The sequence below is a fragment of the Cricetulus griseus genome, chromosome 3, assembly GCF_003668045.3.
Source record: "Cricetulus griseus strain 17A/GY chromosome 3, alternate assembly CriGri-PICRH-1.0, whole genome shotgun sequence".
NCBI classification, from domain to species: Eukaryota; Metazoa; Chordata; class Mammalia; order Rodentia; family Cricetidae; genus Cricetulus; species Cricetulus griseus.
The window spans coordinates 6245925-6262941 of NC_048596.1; the positions used below are offsets into that span (position 1 = coordinate 6245925).

General features: G+C 46.7%; 1 protein-coding gene across 1 annotated transcript in view; it reads right to left on the bottom strand.

Moving 5' to 3' along the window:
• The window catches only part of Acsl5 (acyl-CoA synthetase long chain family member 5), a 49534-nt gene extending 32841 nt beyond the window's left edge, over window positions 1–16693 (bottom strand). Inside the window, exon 1 of the mRNA XM_027406994.2 lies at window positions 16189–16693. The gene's annotated coding sequence lies outside the window, so the exon portion shown is untranslated. The remainder of the gene's footprint in view (window positions 1–16188) is intronic.
• Between the last annotated feature and the right edge of the window lie 324 nt (window positions 16694–17017).

The window sequence follows — 17017 nt, forward strand, 5'->3', positions numbered from 1 at the left end:
CAGGCCAAACTGATCCTACTCAAAAATCAAAGTGGCAAAACGAGCCCAATAAAAAGTTTTATCAGATCAGGATACTTAGCTACCTTTAAGAGTGTTTTGAGGCAGCTGTCATTATTTGGCATTTGGAACCTTCTTCAGTGAAGGTGACACTTCATTCTAGTCCAAGCAAAGCCATAAGGCATGGGAGCGGTCAGGGGCAAGAACAAACACAAGAGAATTCTGGGTCACTGTTCTCATGGGTGGGTCCGTTGCCTGACTGTGGAGTGCTTTCTTCCCATTTTATGGAGGAAAACCAACTTCCAGAAGCTGAGACAACAGACCTCAAGCTCCATGTTTTCTACATTGAAGTCAGGGATCGAAAATAGAGGAGGAGCAGGACCCAGAATTACCTGGCTGGGATGTGGAACAATAAGGAGCTATTGTGATTCCCTGTAGGGCTCTGCCAGCGGGGGCTTGGGAATCCAGCTATGCCTGGGCTTGTGCAGCCACGAGGGACTCCAGGAATCAGTGTGTCGGTGCAGCCAGGTAGGTCACCATTTTTCAGACAGCCATTCCAACACAGGACAAAAGGGAGATGGCCCCAGGAAAACTGTGGCTTTGGCAGCAAGTAGCAAATCCAATTAGAAATCTGCTTGGTGCTTGCCTGCACCTGCCCCCAAGTCCTCTCATGGGGCTGGGGCACTGCTGTTAGCCAAGCTGGATCTTATCACTTGCGCTTTCTCCCTCTGCCCCAAGCTCACCTGCAAGCAAACAGAGCCTTACCTGACCTCCTTCAACTGTGGAAACAAGCTTGTGGCGCGAAGAATGTTGCCCTCTCCTATAGATGGCAAGCTGACATTAAATGGGAGACTTACAAACACTATCTCAGAGTAGAGTGAAGTTTCTGTTCCGTGGTGGTAGGGTGGGGTAGGGGTAAAAAGGGAGAGGGAGGGCCAATGGCCTGGTAGGTAAACCACTGGGAGAAAGGAGACTGGGAACCCCTGACTTGTCTCAAAAGGGGCAAATGCTCTCAATCACAGCTAATTGTTACCACATAGTCACATGGGCCCAGGGTCACTGGGCTGTCAAAGTTTTGCTTCTCAGATAACCCAGAAGACTAAGATATTATAAAACCTCAGTTTTTAATGAATGGGAAGCTTTCAAAGAAACCAATAGGAACACGTCTCCTACTTTAATTTGAACCACAGCCTGGCCATATTTGGCTACTCCTTTTAGACCTACTTTTGTCATATTGCCTATAAAGAGAATGAGTCTAACCGTGTCACTACAAATAATGGGCAGGTATTGTTTTTCGAGACAGGGTTTCTCTGTGTGGCTTTGGAGCCTGTCCTGGAACTTGCTCTGTAGACCACGCTGGCGTCAAACTTGCAGAGATCCTCCTGCCTCTGTCTGGATTAAAGGCATGTGTCACTACCACCAGGCCGAATTAAACATTTGAAGAGAATAAAGGCACCTCAGGTATGCCGGCAAAGGATCTGACTAGCAGAAGGTACTGAGGGTCCATTTATCTGTCCTCAGAAACCGCTTACTTGCTCAGCTTGTTGCCAACTGAGTTTCAAACTCAAGAGGATTCCTCACCGAATTTCAGATGGTTCTCCTTTGCTGCCCTCACGTTGTTTTTGAAACTGTGACAAAAATCATCCAGCAGAATTAGCCATTTAAAAATGTATCACTCAGGGGCCAGGGAAGATGAATCAGTCAGTGAAGTTCTTGCTATACAAGTGTGAGTTCCACCCCCTGGACCCATGTCAAAACTGTGGGGTGGTGGCATATATTTGTAATCCTCACAGTGGGAAGGCACAGATCCCTGGATCTCACTTCCCAGCCACTCTAGCTTCATGAGCAAGCCTCAATCCCAGTAACGGAGCCTCCAGGCTCCTGGAAAACCTCACCCGTGTACACCCCCCCCCCAGTGGTGTATGAATGCTCCATGCACACTCACATAAACACACCTGCACACACACATACACCCGATGACATTGGTTTAGCACTACATAGGATACAGAAATGTAGCTGTTCTGCGGGGAAAAGGCAAAGTCTGAGAGAAGGTGAGTTTCTTAGGTTCTTGGGTTAAAACGTCACTGGATGAGGGTGCTATGGTTACCATTCTATCCCTTAGAATCTACAAACACTGGCAGACATACTCAAATAAACCAGGGCAAAGCCACCACCCCTCTTGTCCTGGGTTCTGTGTGAAACAAACTGAGCTTGCGGTCCAGTCCCCTCTAGAATCCCCTGCAAGCATTGGTGTGGTGTGGTGTGGTGGCTTTTGCTATTTGCTTCAATGCCATGCCTCTGTGGGAAAAAATAGGGAGAAGTTCCATCATCGTAACAAAGAGAGGAAGGGGGGGTACCCTGCTGTGACTGGAACCCTGTAGAACCCTCCAGGCTTCTACACCCAGAGAGGGAGCACGTTATACACGAGGACACCCCAACGGGACAGCTCCCTCTGCTTTTGGATCTAGGGGGACAACATACCTCTACCCACATCCAGCATGGCCAATTGTCAGGGCCCTCACCTCCTGGACGGCCACGGCCAAAGCCACTCATTTCCTCGCTCCTAATGTGTAAGTGTCTGGGCCATTCGGAAACACACCTCCTGTTGTAGACCTTCTCACACGCGCCCTGGACCAGGGCTGCTGCTGAGGTTATGAGAACTCTATGTTCAGCTTTGGATTTTGCCCTCCGTGGAGTCACAGCAACACTTATTAAGTTTATTTTATTCAAATGAAGCTCTTAAAGGCCCCTTCTCTATGCTACCACTCAAGCCACCCTTGTTTGTTGTTGGAAGTCTTTTGGGTTAAATCTATAGCCTAGCATTTCCCCTTGATAGTCCCTTCCTTAGACTATATTTTGTGCAAGGGACTTGGGTTGGAGTCCTAGCAGCACAAAATAAATCCTAAAATTAAACAAATAATAGACAGGTATTTGGGGGTCTGACAAGATGGCTCAGTGGTTAGGAGCATGTCCCGCTCTTATGGACAAGCAGAGTTTGTGTCTTAGCACCAAGAGGGTGAGGATGGCTCACAACCACCTGAAACTCCAACCTCAAGAACCTAATGCCCTTCTGGCCTCCACAGGCACCTGCACACACATGGCATTCACTCACACAGATAAACACACACACACACACACACACACACACACACACACACACACACACACACACGATTATGATGATAATCTGAATTGTTTGTTTGTTTGTTTGTTTGTTTTGTTTCGTTTTTTCAAGACAGGGTTTCTCTCTATTGCTTTGGAGCCAGTCCTGGAACTCTCTCTCTACAGCAGGCTGGCCTCAAACTCACAGAGATCTGCCTGCCTCTGCCTCCTGAGTGCTGAGGCATTCACCACAGACATCAGGCTAATAATCTGGAGTCTTTAAAGATTGTATTTGCTCCACTTCTATTTTGTTGGGAACCTTACGGTGACATTCCTTCTCAGCTCAGAGCCTATGGATTTGCTCATTTCCTTGCCTGCTGCCCCCCCAGCTCTGATAGGACTGTGCGTTGTTCACAGGTCTGGACTTCTCCCCCCCCCCACTTGCCCTATTTAATGCTGCTTTCTTCTCTCGAGTCATGGACCACTCTCTCCTCTAGTACTGGTCACCATCTGAGACAGGCCCAGCCCTGTCACCCACTGTCCTGAGATAATCTCCATACACAAAGGGAGGGGTTAGTTTCATTGGCTGCTGTGCCTCCCATGTCTACACCATGCTGAGCTTCTAGTACACTTTAAACTGAAATCCTCCAGTTTAGGATAATCTGTTCTAAATAGTTTTGCTTAACCCACTTTCTCAAATCTTAAACCACAGAAAAGTCAGACACCACGGCATACACCTGTAACAATCCAAGCATTTAAGAAATCAAGACAAAGGAGTAACAAGCTCAAGACTAGCCTGGACGATATAGTAAGGCACTGTTTTGCTTTTGTCTTTTTAAGAAGCTGAGCTGGAGAGACAGCTGGTTTGGTATAGCACTTACTACACAAGCTTGAGTGTCTGAGTCAAACCCCAGACCCTACATAAAAAAAAAGAAAAGGTAAGCATGGCTGTGCATGCTTACAACCCCAGTGCCACACGGGGAAGGCAGAGAAAGGTGGATCCCTACAGTTCAGGGGCAAGCCAACCCAGCATACTTGGTAAGTTTCAGGTCAGTGAGCGACTGGGTCTCAAAAATAGATAGATCTGGGCAGTGGTGGTACATGTCTTTAAGAAAAAAAAAAGAAAAAAAAGATAGATAGATAGATAGATAGATAGATAGACAGACAGACAGACAGTGTGATAAGGGGGAGGAGATTCTCCAATAAGAAGCCTATACCCGTGTTCTTGGTATTTCTTTCATTTGAATCTTTCCCCCAATTCTGGTGCTTAAAATCTGCACTCCAACTCTTCTCCTAATGGGAAAAAGTAAAACTAAACAGGAAACAAGGTATATAGTATAGTGCTCAAGGAATGACACCTGAGGTTGTCTTCTGGATGCTACACTCACACACAGAGACATATACACACATACTCACACACACACACACAAACACACACACACACACACACACAGAGAGACATACATACAAACACACACTCACACACAGAGACATACATACACAGAGAGAGTCATACACCCACACTGACACACTCACAGACAGGCACACACACACACACACACACACAGAAAGAGAGAGAGAGAGACATACATACAAACACACACACTCACACACAGAGACATACATACACAGAGACATACACCCACACTGACACACTCACAGACAGGCACGCGCGCACACACACACACACACACACACACACACACACACACGTGCATGCACTTCACTCCTCCTGCATCAATATTTTGGTGAAAAATGAATTAGGGATGGAAGATGGTGGAAAGGTTGTGTTTATAATACCATCAGAAGCAGGCTCAGAGGAACTGGAATTAAGTGGTCTGGGTTTTCACATCTGTAGAAAGTCTAGCCAGCAATCACTATGTAATTGGAGCCTTAGGAACTGTTGATGATAAGGCAGGGTATCTTTGCTTTCTGTTTCTGGAGAACTAATTATTTTCCAAGCAATAATGATATCTAAATTTGCAATTATAAAGTTAAAAAAAAGCTGCCTTCTAGAAGGTGGCCAGGCTCATTTAGACCTAATTGGTTTCTCTGTTTTCCTACTGCATAGACGCTTATCCTGTGGTGAGTAAAAGCTCATTAAAAGTAGACCGGGCCCCCCCAAGTTCTCAGGCCCAAATAGTTAGCACACTATTCCATACTCTGGTGTGCTTTTTTGTCTCCTAGTGACTATGCCACATATCTTAGAACTCCCCAGGATGCCAAAGGGGTCACTAGGATGCTGAGTGTGAAAGCTCTGGCCTGGGCTTCCCTTTTCTAATTCAGCCTTCAACTTAGGAGGACCCTCCTCAGCTATCAAGCCTGTATGTCCAGAAAAAGCCATGGCCAATAGCATCATTAGCATACCTGGAAGGATGGGATAGCCTCTTCATTAATGGGCAATGAAGGTCAGTTGGATGCATGTTCTTTTTCCAGGCAAGGGAGAAATGCTGTGGGGGGGGCCTGCGGGGGGGGGGGGGGCCCATGCCTGTAGTCTCAGTGCTGGGGAAGCAGAGCATGGAGGATCCTGGGAGGTTGGCCGACCACAATCTAGCTGAACTAGTAAGGCCCAGTTTCATTGAGGGACATTGCTTCAAAAAAAAAAACAAACAAAAAACAGGTAGGAGACGCTCGGCTGTTGGCCTCTATGTGCACCATGTGCATGCATTCCAGTTCATACTCATGACCAGGTACATACATACACATACAACACACACACACACACACACACACACACACACACACACACACAAAGTATAGCATCAGTTTTCACTACCGAACAACACAAACCTTGATAGTATATTCTCATGAAACAGAATCAGGAAGAACATTTGATCCCTGGAGTTGGAAACCAGCCTAGGCAATATAGTGATGCCCTATCTCAAACAAAACATAAGCCAGGAGGAGATCCTACCGAAGGAACAGGGGCTGTCTCTGACTCTTTCACTGACTTTTGGGACCCTACTTCTCACACTGCGTCACCTTGCCCAGCCTTAATACATAGGGAGGTGCTTAGTCTTACCGCATCTTGATATGCCATGTCTAACTGCTATTCATAGGAGACCTCTCTTTCGTGGATGGAGACAGAAGTGGAGAGGATTAGGGGTTTGGGGGAGAGGTACTGTAAGGGGAGGATGGAGTAGGGGCAGGCTGCAGCCAGGATGTAAAATAAACAGATGGGGAAAAAGCTGAGAGGAGAAAAAAAAAAAAACTTCTACGGGAATAGAGGCAACTAGTTCTTTTTTAATTTGTAATTACTCACATAATCCAGTAAGGTGGCTAGAATAAACTCAGCAAATAAGGAAGCCAAAGCCCCCCATACTTCATACATAAAACTAATTTAAAATTCATGGAAAGAAACAATTATGGGGTAAATGTAAATGCTTAGGGCTGGTGAGATGGCTCAAAGGGTATTGGTGCTCACTATCAAGGCTGGTAGCTTGAGGGTAACTCCTGGAAGCCCCGTGACGGGAGGACAGAGTTGACTCCCAGGACTACCTCCTAACCTCCACACGTGCACGGCGGCATGTGTGACGGAACACACAAGCAATAATGTAATAAACTAAAAAAGACACAAGTTCACGTAAGAGAGCTTGAAGATGGAAGAGTATGCCTGAAACAGTTGAGAGCTCTCTCTTCAAATCTACACATCCGCCACAACTCTAAAACCAAGATGATTTTCCTGGGAACCTGATGCTATCTGTGAAAATACCCAGAAAAATAAAATGCACAAGGATAGTAAAAAATGCTCTAAAAAAAAAAATAATGGAATTGGGCGATCTTCATCACATTTGAATTTCACTAATGAGCTATGAAAGATTTCCAGTGGCTGCTGGAAAACAGTCATGAAACACACTCAGTAGGCAGCATAGACATATACTAGATAACACTGAAGATCAAAATAGATTTTCTTTATTTACAATAAATGCATGGGATAATGTGCCAGCCACTCAGAGAGAAAACAGGTAAAGCGGATTATTGGCTTACTCCAAAAAAAGGAAGCTGGAGATGGATCCAAGTCTTCAAATAGACACAATGAAAAGCGTAAGAGTATCTGGGACAGAGGGTCACAGAAACAGTTCACAATGCTGGAGGAAGAGACTCAAGATGGACATGTAAACTGAGATGCAGAAATGGAAACAATGACAAGCTCGATGACATAAAACATGAGGGAAATATCAAACACCTCACACAGGCCAAGAGCTAACTCACTGCACTAAACACTCAAGCCAGATAAAGATAAAAATCTAACCCAATGAGACAAGGGCAGGGGCTTCAATAGCATGGATGCGGCAAAAAACAAGTCCTTAAAATGAGGACACAACATTCGACTTTTGAAAAATACTTTTTGAAAAACACAAACTTAAAAGTGCTTGTCTGCCTCCCATCTCCCATTAAACCAGCAGAAACAAAGTACAACTTACAATGTTACTTATGGAATATAAATTTGGTATAACCTCTTAAGAGGGGAGTTGCTCTCTGCTATAATTTAAATGTTTGCCCTTTGCCCCAGTGATTCTACCATCAATTTATCCAGTAGACAATTATTAGCTTAACAAAGGGCATTAGAAACATTGTATGAAGTATAGCCTGAGGATTTGGGCTTGAGTCAGTGCGCAAGCTTAATTCCTGCATGCAGTCTTCTCTCATCCAGGAAAAGTAAGTTATTCTCTGGGTGGCTTCTGTCTACAAAATGGCCACAATATCTCCTAATCAGGCTGTTGCTGTGATTTAAGGACTAGACAGAAGTATGCGTAGAGAAATAGAGCTATGGCCATCCAGTCTTCGCTATTAAGGTCAACACCATTAAAATTAAATGGCTGTTTTGAATACAAAAGCCCAGAAAAAGTCTACCTGTTTAAGTTGGCAACCAAACAATAGCACTTCAACACAATGGAAGTCTTAGTAGGCAAACAGATCCAAAAGCAGCTCTAGCTGCTGAGTGAGGAGCATGTGGACAACTGTGATGGATTGCATAGGACTTGGTGCTTCTGGGGGGATAGGAAAGAGAGATGGAAGGCAAATAATTAGAAGTAGATTTTTTCCGAAATGTTTTAGGTATCTCATCATTCAAACGCTTTTAAAGGACCCAGAACAAATGGGGTAATTATTATTGGTACTGAGCGTACAGCTGTGAAATCCTGCCTTCATGGGATTGCTATTATTTTGTGTGAGGGGTGTGCAGACAGGATCTTATGTAGCCCAGGTTAGCCTTGAATTCACAATTCTGATTCCACCTTCTGAGAGCTAGGATTACAAACTCAGGCCAGCTGGGCGGTGATGGCACATGCCTTTAATCCCAGCATTTGGGAGGCAGAGGCAGGTGGATCTCTGTGAGTTCAAGGCCAGCCTTGGCTATAGAGCAAGTTCCAGGACAGCCAGAGCTGTTACAAACCCCTGTCTCCAGGGGAGAAAAAGAAAAAAAAAAAAAAAAAAAAAAAAAGCACAGGCCGTTCTAGCCAAGTGGGATTGTTGCCCATTGGAGAATCTGAGTACTGCATAGATGACTGTAGTGTGGTGGAACACTGAAGACTAAACAACACAAGCAAAAGGGTCTGGGTTCTACAGGAAAGGGTGAGGTTTGGTCAGGGAGTCCTGAGTAGCTCTAACTGGAAGGAAATACTTGATGGTATATATTGTTTAATCTGAAATGCATATTTTGTTTTATCTACAAACTAATATAAACAACTATTGTCCTGACTCTGACTTGGGCAGCTGATGTAGAATGTCCCACGTCCAATTCAGCACAGCATCTGTGCACACACCTGGGAACACCATCACCTCCCAGCCTTGTTTCCATCAGTGCCACTCTCCCCTCGCCAAAACAACATTCCACAGGGGCCTCTTCCAGGGCTTCCAGTGCGGAAAGGATATCTCAACCACTGAGCAAGCCAGCCTGAACTGGATCTCTGCAGGTGGAAACCTTTTCATTCATCTCTCCCGCAGATAAGAATCCAGAACAAAGGTGGAGTATGAGTCACAGTGCCAAAAGAGGTATGAATATGCAACTTTCAACATTTACTCCAAGTAGCTGAGAAGGCTGGGGTGAGAGCCTGACCTATGGGCCAGTAGATAAGTTCCCAGTCACTGAGCAGTATCTGGGCTCTCAGGCCAGCACCTCACATTAGCATGAGATCAGGCATAGACCAGCTCCTGGGTGTTTTGAAAGACACACACACACACACACACACACACACACACACACACACACTAAGTCAGGAACACACACAGACACACACACACACACACACACACACACACACACACACACACGCTCACTCAGGAAGTCAGACAAATGGCATCTTGGACTCTTCACAAAGATTTGTGAGCAGAGCAGGACATAACAACCTAAGAGGGAGCCCTATTAAAGACCCCAGGAGATTGATGGGTAGTCTTTCCATAGCACAGAACAATTGACCTCTATTGTTTAAATGATTGGGGTGAGGGGGGATAAGATGAAGAACCAAGTAAGAAGTGCCTCCCACTGCCCTCTCCCTTTTTAGCCCAACTGCTAGGATGAGTGCCACAGCTGGAAGATGTAAAACACCTGCAATAAGCAAGAACACTGTCAATGAATCGTAACAACTATCCAAAAAGATGTACTGTACGCACAGGGCCATGATCTCAGGAGAGCTCTGATGACATCTTCTCCTGATTTGGTCCTCATACAAGCTTCCGTAAGTAGGCAAACATCTCTGTGATGTGCTCTGAGCACCCTGCATGAAGGTCATCCCAGCCTTTAGACTCCAGTACGCCCAGCACAGACCCCAAGTTAAAGTCCACCAAGACTGCACCACCTCTTTCTTTTGCTCCCCACTGGCACATGCTCAGAGAAGGACAACCAGGGGGAGGGGTCTGTTGAAGTACACTCAATGCAGAACTCAGTCTCAGCCAAAACACAACGTATGCCTGGACTGGAGTCTGCTTGATCTTTCTTGCGAGTACCACAGTTGGGACTTCACACATGAAGGGCCATAGGTGCCCAACGCAAATGGGGTCAAGGCAGAATCCCAGGCATATCATGTGTGCCCTCAGATATTCAAACCCACTATGTCCAGGTATCTACAACACTCAGCAACGAGGAAGGACTTGGAATTCTTCAGGTAGTAGGGGATAAAGTCACTTTCTCAGAGAGTTAAGGTGCTCTGTTGCAGTGTGTCCAAGTGTTGGCTGTTATGGGTAGACAAAAGTATGTGTGGTATGAAATATGTTTATTTGCCCTGTGACACTGTAATTTCTGTTTATTTTGGGAAAGGTGAGTGGTGCTGGGGTGTAGCTAGTTGTTAGAGTATTGGGTCAGCATGCATAGAGCCCTGGGTTTGATCCCCCAACACCAAATAAACCAGGGGTAACAGCACACCTCTGTCACCCCAGCATTCTGGAGATGGAGGCAGGAGAATCTGAAGGTCAGATTCAAGGACATCCTCTGCTATACAATGAGTTTGGACACATAACAGTCTATCTAAAAGCAAAATGCCAAAACAAAATAAAAACAAAAGACCCCAACAAAACAGAAAAGAACAAGAGGAAGATAAAAGAGAAAGGAAGAGCAGAACAGAAGGAAAGAGAAGGCAAACAAAGACCTCAGTGTTAGTATTCAGGCATCTGTACTGGCCTGTCCTTGGGGTTCTGATGGGATTCACCCTCAGCTGCAGCCACTAAGAGCAACACCTGTGCTCATTCACTGTGTTCCCCACTAAACAGGCCCTGCCTACCTCCCATCCTTCTCTCTCTCTCTCTCTCCCTCTCTGTCTGTCCATCCACCCCCCCCCCATCTCTCTTTCTTCTCTCCTGCTCCTGTCCCTGGAGGCTACTCTTCTCATCTTCCCTTTCCCCTTTTTATGATCCCTTCCCCCCCATAAAAAAAAAAAAAAAAAAAAAAAACAACCCTCTGCTTGACCCCTGTCACACGGTGTCTTTCTCTCACGAGCCGCTCTTCTTAAATCACAACACTCGGGCCTATGTGTCCAGCAGTGCATCGTGCCAGTCGATGGACATTAGAACTTTTAACTCCCACCCTGTTCTGCATCGCAAGTCTTTGCAGCATGAAAAAAAAGGTGTAGAATGAGTATGCGAGGATGAGGGAGAATGGACCCTTGTAGACAGTAGTTAGACAGCCCTTTGGATCATTACAACCCGAATGTGTGGTCCTTGATCCCATGCCTTGCTGCTAACAGCCTGCTTTCCAGGCTCCATCAAAGAAGGTGATCCAGCCATGAAGCCCATGGACAGAGAGACACTCCCACACACTCTGTTTCCAACCCAGGCTGCTGTCATCAAACCCAGCAAACATCTTTCTCAACCCTTCCTTGTTTGTGTCTTATCAACCATCTTCCTGAATAAACCTCCTCACCACAGGTCGGCTGGACCTAACCAGAAAGGAAGAAAGGAAAGGAAAGGCCCAGGGGTGGCTGGAGACGAGGACGGGGAAAGGGCAGCACTTAGAGGAAGGAAACGAGGGAAGGGTGTTTCTTTTTAGTAACACTGATTGTGCACAACAACGGGTCTATTAGGATGTTTTCTTGGGTGTCTAATGTATTTTTGCTCCCATTTGCTCCCATAACCCTTTCTCCTCCCTCTCCCACTGAACCCTGGGAAATGGTCTTTTTAATGGAGGTGGAAGGTTCATTTGTAGTTAAGAGAGCAAAGCAAAAGGCTCCAAGAGGAACCGGAGAGACAGTGTCGGTGCTCAAAGCACCCTGGGGTCAGTTTGGTTCTCAGACACAGTCACTGGGATATGGTGGTGACAGGCCTTGGCCAGTTGAGCTAAGTGGTACTTAAAAGGACACCCCTTGTTAATTCAAATTCCAACAGCATATTAACTCAGTCCTTAGGATATTTGTGGAGCCACCCACAGGGTGGTGACAGGAAGTGACAAATCCCACCGGCACTCAGGTTGATAAAACTAACCTTGATCTACTATTATGCTTTGAACAAATCACAGTCCAATGGCCCCACCCTACAGAAAAACTTGTCAAGGTGACCATCCTCAAAGGGCAACTCTAGCTTCTTGCTGACCAAGTGAATTTTGAGAGAACAAGTTAAGCAAAGCCAGTACCACAGGTCCCCTAGATTTGATAAGAGGGTCTGTAAAAAGATAGAGTGGACAAAGTGCTTGGCTCTCATCATTCCTTTGTGATAAAGAGTGGATGATGTAACAGGTTGTGAAAGAGAACTTCCTGCCTGGGTTCTCTGCATAATCAGGTCTCACACTACCCGGCTAAACCAATGGTCAAGCAACACCAGATCTGAAGTGAGCTTGACTGCCAGGACTCCCCTGTCCAGAGACAAACCTCTAAGGTCATTTGACTTCAGAGCAGTGGATCTATCATTTATCAGACAAGTGGACCCAGGGGCAGTCACTAAACGTCACTGTAAATCTGCCCTTTCAACTGCATGCAGCAAAAACGCTGTGGTACCTGGTGCACTGGGCATGTGTCAAGTCCTGAGGAAAAAGCATCTCTTGTCAGGGCTGGGGAGATGGTTCAATAAGTACAGTATTTGCTGCACAAGTCTGAAAACCTAGGTGAGGGTCTCAGAACCTAGGTCTGCAAAGACAAAAGTCAGGTGTGATAGCTCATGTTTATAATCCCAGCCCTGGGAAGGTAGAGACAGTAGATTTCTGGGGCTAACTTAGTCTGCTTGTTGAGCTCCAGGCTGATAAGAACCTTGCCTCACCAAAGGTTGTCCTCTGGCATCCAGGTGCATTTACACATGTCTGCACACACCTGCATGCAGTGATATATTAGTTATGATTTATTAAAGTTTGCCTGAGGATTCAGAAAGCAAAGTCAGCCACAAACCATAGAAGCCAGGCACACACCTTTATTCCCAGCAGCCAGAAGCTAGGAGGTGGTGATACACACCTTTAATCCTAGGACTCAGGATTAAGAGATAGAGGAATCTCTGTGAGTCCAAGGCCACCCAGATCTACACAAGATTGAATCAGTCTAAAAGAGAATTATAGCCCACACTAGAGGGGTATAAAAGACAGAAGCAAGTAGTTAGTATCAGGCATTCAGTCTCCAGCCACACTGAGGAGAGGTTACAGTCTGAGACTAGGTGAGAGCTCATGGAGACAGGAGCAGCCCATTCAGACTAAGGTAGAGGTAAAAAGCCAGTAGTGGCCAGCTGCTTTGCTTTACTGACCCTCAGTTTGAAGTTTGAACCCCCATTATCACTCTCTGGGTCTTTCATTAATTCGTGTTACACCTGCACACGAGTGTTCCTGCACCCACACCAACACAAAGGGCTTCTTCTCTCTTCATTTACCTCTGTTTTCACATCCTTACTCCTGTCACGTGATCTGCTATGAGACATCCCAAAAGATACCATCCTCTTGGTTCCTCTTACAGACAAATGCCTTAACAAGTCCTCATGATGTCTGTTTACGCACAGCACCTCTAATTGGAGGAGACAGGGCTATCTCTGACCCAGCCGCACTCCCTCCCTCCCACAAGCCACTCACAACTCCACAGTCTTAGAATAGAGTGACCCAGGAAGACGAGAGATCTGCCATGGCAGCTCGTTCGTGTGTGGACTGACTGACCTTCCAAACCCTATGAACTCATGTGTGTAGTCACATACCAGGAATGGGGAAGCCGGGAAGAATCCAGCCCTGTGCCAGTGGGAAGGGCTATGGAGAGACTGTGTCTAACATCATGACAGACCATGGAATGTGGTGTGAGCTGTGAAGGCTGACATCACTCCTGGGACCACAACACACTTTTGGAGTGCTCCAGACTCAAAAGTCACCTCTGGCTGCACCCAGCCAAGAATCACTGTATCTGTTAGGCACAAGTATGAGACTCAGCAAGCAGGCAATAGACTCTTGCTTTTTAAAATGCGACCAAGTCTGGGACTGGGAGCCCATCTGACTGGAAGAAGGGAGAAAATACACCTTCCTCTCTTATTTTTCTTTTTTAAAGGAGAATTCATTTTTAAAATTTATACTTTTTAAATGGACCCTCTGACACATCCATAATGCCATGCCCCTGAATACTTCTATTTAATTCCAAAATATTTGCATCATCCCAAAAGGGAACCCTGTACCCGGGAAGCACTCCCCCTGCCCCAAGCCCCAACAACTAGTCTGTCTACATTCTGTCTCTATGGATTTGAGATGGCAGGATTTGCTGAAGGTTCACTACCTTCCAGTTTCTTATTCTTTGGCCTTATTCTTAAGTCAGACTAAATGAGCCCACGTTCAGACTCCAGGTCCCACCATCCATGATGTGTTGAGTGTCTCTCTAAGTCACACTTTTAACATTTTACCCCATAGGTTCTACTGAGAATCAAAAGAAAAGGGGCCCATAAGACTCTAAGCATAGAGCCTCCCCAATGATAGCAGCAGTAATATTCATGGTTCCAGAAAATTCTCAAATGGATGATGACCATATAAACCCAATACCTGGTATCCAGGGTGCCACACATGAAAATCTTTCTACCAGCTAAAATTTTAGGCTATTCAAAGGAAGGCTAATCCTATAAGCAAGTGGAGAACAAGTTTTTAAAATAAAATTGTAAATATTTTATTTTTGAAAGCATTAGCCTACAGTTCCAATACAGTTGACAACCTGCTTGCTCTGTGACCCTGGGGAAGTAGCTGTGCCTCTCTGATAGTACTCTCTTAACCAAAAATAGCGAAACCATCCACCTAGAAGATTGTCTTGACCAAATGCATCTCTGCTATGTGTTGGTGATTGACTGAGCCTCTGTCCTTCTGTGCTGTCCACCCTCCTTGAGCCTGCATCCTGCCTCATTGGCACTGAGGGCCCAGAGGCACACTGATACCGTGCTCTCTGTCCTTGCCCTAAAGAACTCTTATAGCTCCGCATGGTGGCACACACCTTTAATCCCAGCACTTGGACAGCCAGCACCTGAGTCAGAAGTTCCAGCACAGTCTGGACTACAATGAAAGTTTAGTTCAAAAAAACAAACCAAAACCACAACAACAACAACAAAATGATAGCATGGCCTTAAGTCAGAATGTTTGGCTGAAACTTTGGTCTGGACAGTATTTTTTTAAAAATTAAATTCAACGTGCTTCTCTGGGTTACATGTGCTGCACATTTTTCTAGTGTTCCTATCACCAATATCCCATTATATACCAACTACTCCACCGACTACTTCAATGTTACCGGCATTTCTCAAACCACCTGCCTGCTTGCATTTACAGCTATTTCTTTATTTGGGCTTTTGTGCTTTTCACTGGCTGAGACAGGCGAATGAGTGATGCTGGAGAGGCTTTATACTCTGTTTCCTCCAAGGTGCGTTCTAAAATCACCTGAACCCCCCCCCCTCTCTCTCTCTCACACACACACACACACACACACAGGGCAGGGTCAGGATCTACAGCTTCCATCTCCAGTTTTTAAACCTGACCAATGCCTTTATTTTATTTTAGACCCTGCCTCTTAAGAGGGCCCCAGGCACCTATAAGTAGAAAGTTTAGATTCAATCCTGCCATTCAGACTAGACTGTCACGGTGAGAGGGGAGCGACACCACGTGGCATGGGGTATCAAAACCCAGCCTTGGAGCCCCTTCTCAATACTCACTCCCTCAAAACCATTCAAGAGCATCTTGGATCTAACCTGTGCTCACAGCCCTGAAAAGAGACCCAACTTCATTCGAAAGCCATTCATTCTGTTTCTCCACCTCCTTGGTCTGATTCCTCATCTCCTACCCTCCGAAGGGGGTCAAAGTCCAGCGAAAATCAGGGTTAAACCCCCGGCCCACCCCAGGGAGCTATGCCACGTGCTCAGGCCGGCAAAAAACGGTCTCTGTAATCCACCTCCGGAAAAGAGAGGCAGAAAGTCCCCTCCCATTGTCCCTTCCTCCATCCCCCACCTCTCCATACACAGGGAGCACAGGTAGCCCTGGGATCCCCCACCCCCATCCCCGGGGCAGAAAGAGCATGGCGCACACGTGGGGCACAGCGAGCGAGCCGGCGGGCGAGCGGGCGGGCGGGCGGGCGGTGAAATTACAAGCAGCTTCCTGAAGCTGGGCAGGGAGGAGGGGGGTCGGGATGCCTCGGTCACACGCCCAGGAGCCCGTCCTAGGATCACACCCGGCTACAGATCCCTTACCCTGTGAGGGGCCGAATGCCTTGGAGCTTCTGAGTGGGGCTTCCTGGCTCCGGCTTCTTGCTGGCCGGGGAGCCCCTATCCTTCCTCCTCACCCCGGGCTTCTCCAGGGGCCGGGCGGCTTCCGAGCGTCCATGCAGCAGCCTGGCTAGTGTCCCCGCTTCTGCCCTGCCCTGAGCTGTCCCGGCCAGGCCATAGCCCGGCTTTCTGACATGCTGGTGCTGGGACTTCACTTCCTGGTTTGGTTTTTTTTTTTTTTTTTTTCCTCTTTCACAACTGAAAGTGGAAGCGCTTCTGACCAGGAGGAGACAAGCAGCCAAAGCTACCCGGGCTGGTTTTCAAAGCCTTTAGCCCCAGCACCTAAGGGCTGAAACAAAAGCCAGCTTGCAATCCACACACTCCACCTGCTCCCGCTGGTCCCACAGCTCTCCTCTAAGACGAAAATCCAAATGAAACCGCGTTGAGGTTGCCCCTGGGTTCACTGCCAGAGAGACGGAGGTGACGTTGTTCCCCGCTGCGTTCGCAGGACAGGAAAGTCCAGCTAGAGGGACCGCCGCCCTTGGGTCAATCTCAACACAACTGTCTTTACGGAGCCCCTCTCACCGTCCTCAGAGCTGCCCAGCTCAGGAACACATGCATGCAGACTTCACAGAGACAACAGAATAAACAAAATAAGCCAGGAACCACTGGGGCAGCCAGCCATTAAATTGACGTGGCTCCTTTTTCCTCTGACACACCAGATCGGCCTCTTGCTCAGCCAAGTTTAATGGAAAATTGTGTTTTGCGACCCCTCTCACACCTCAGCCCTACCCGGGTTCATGGCTGCCTGGTT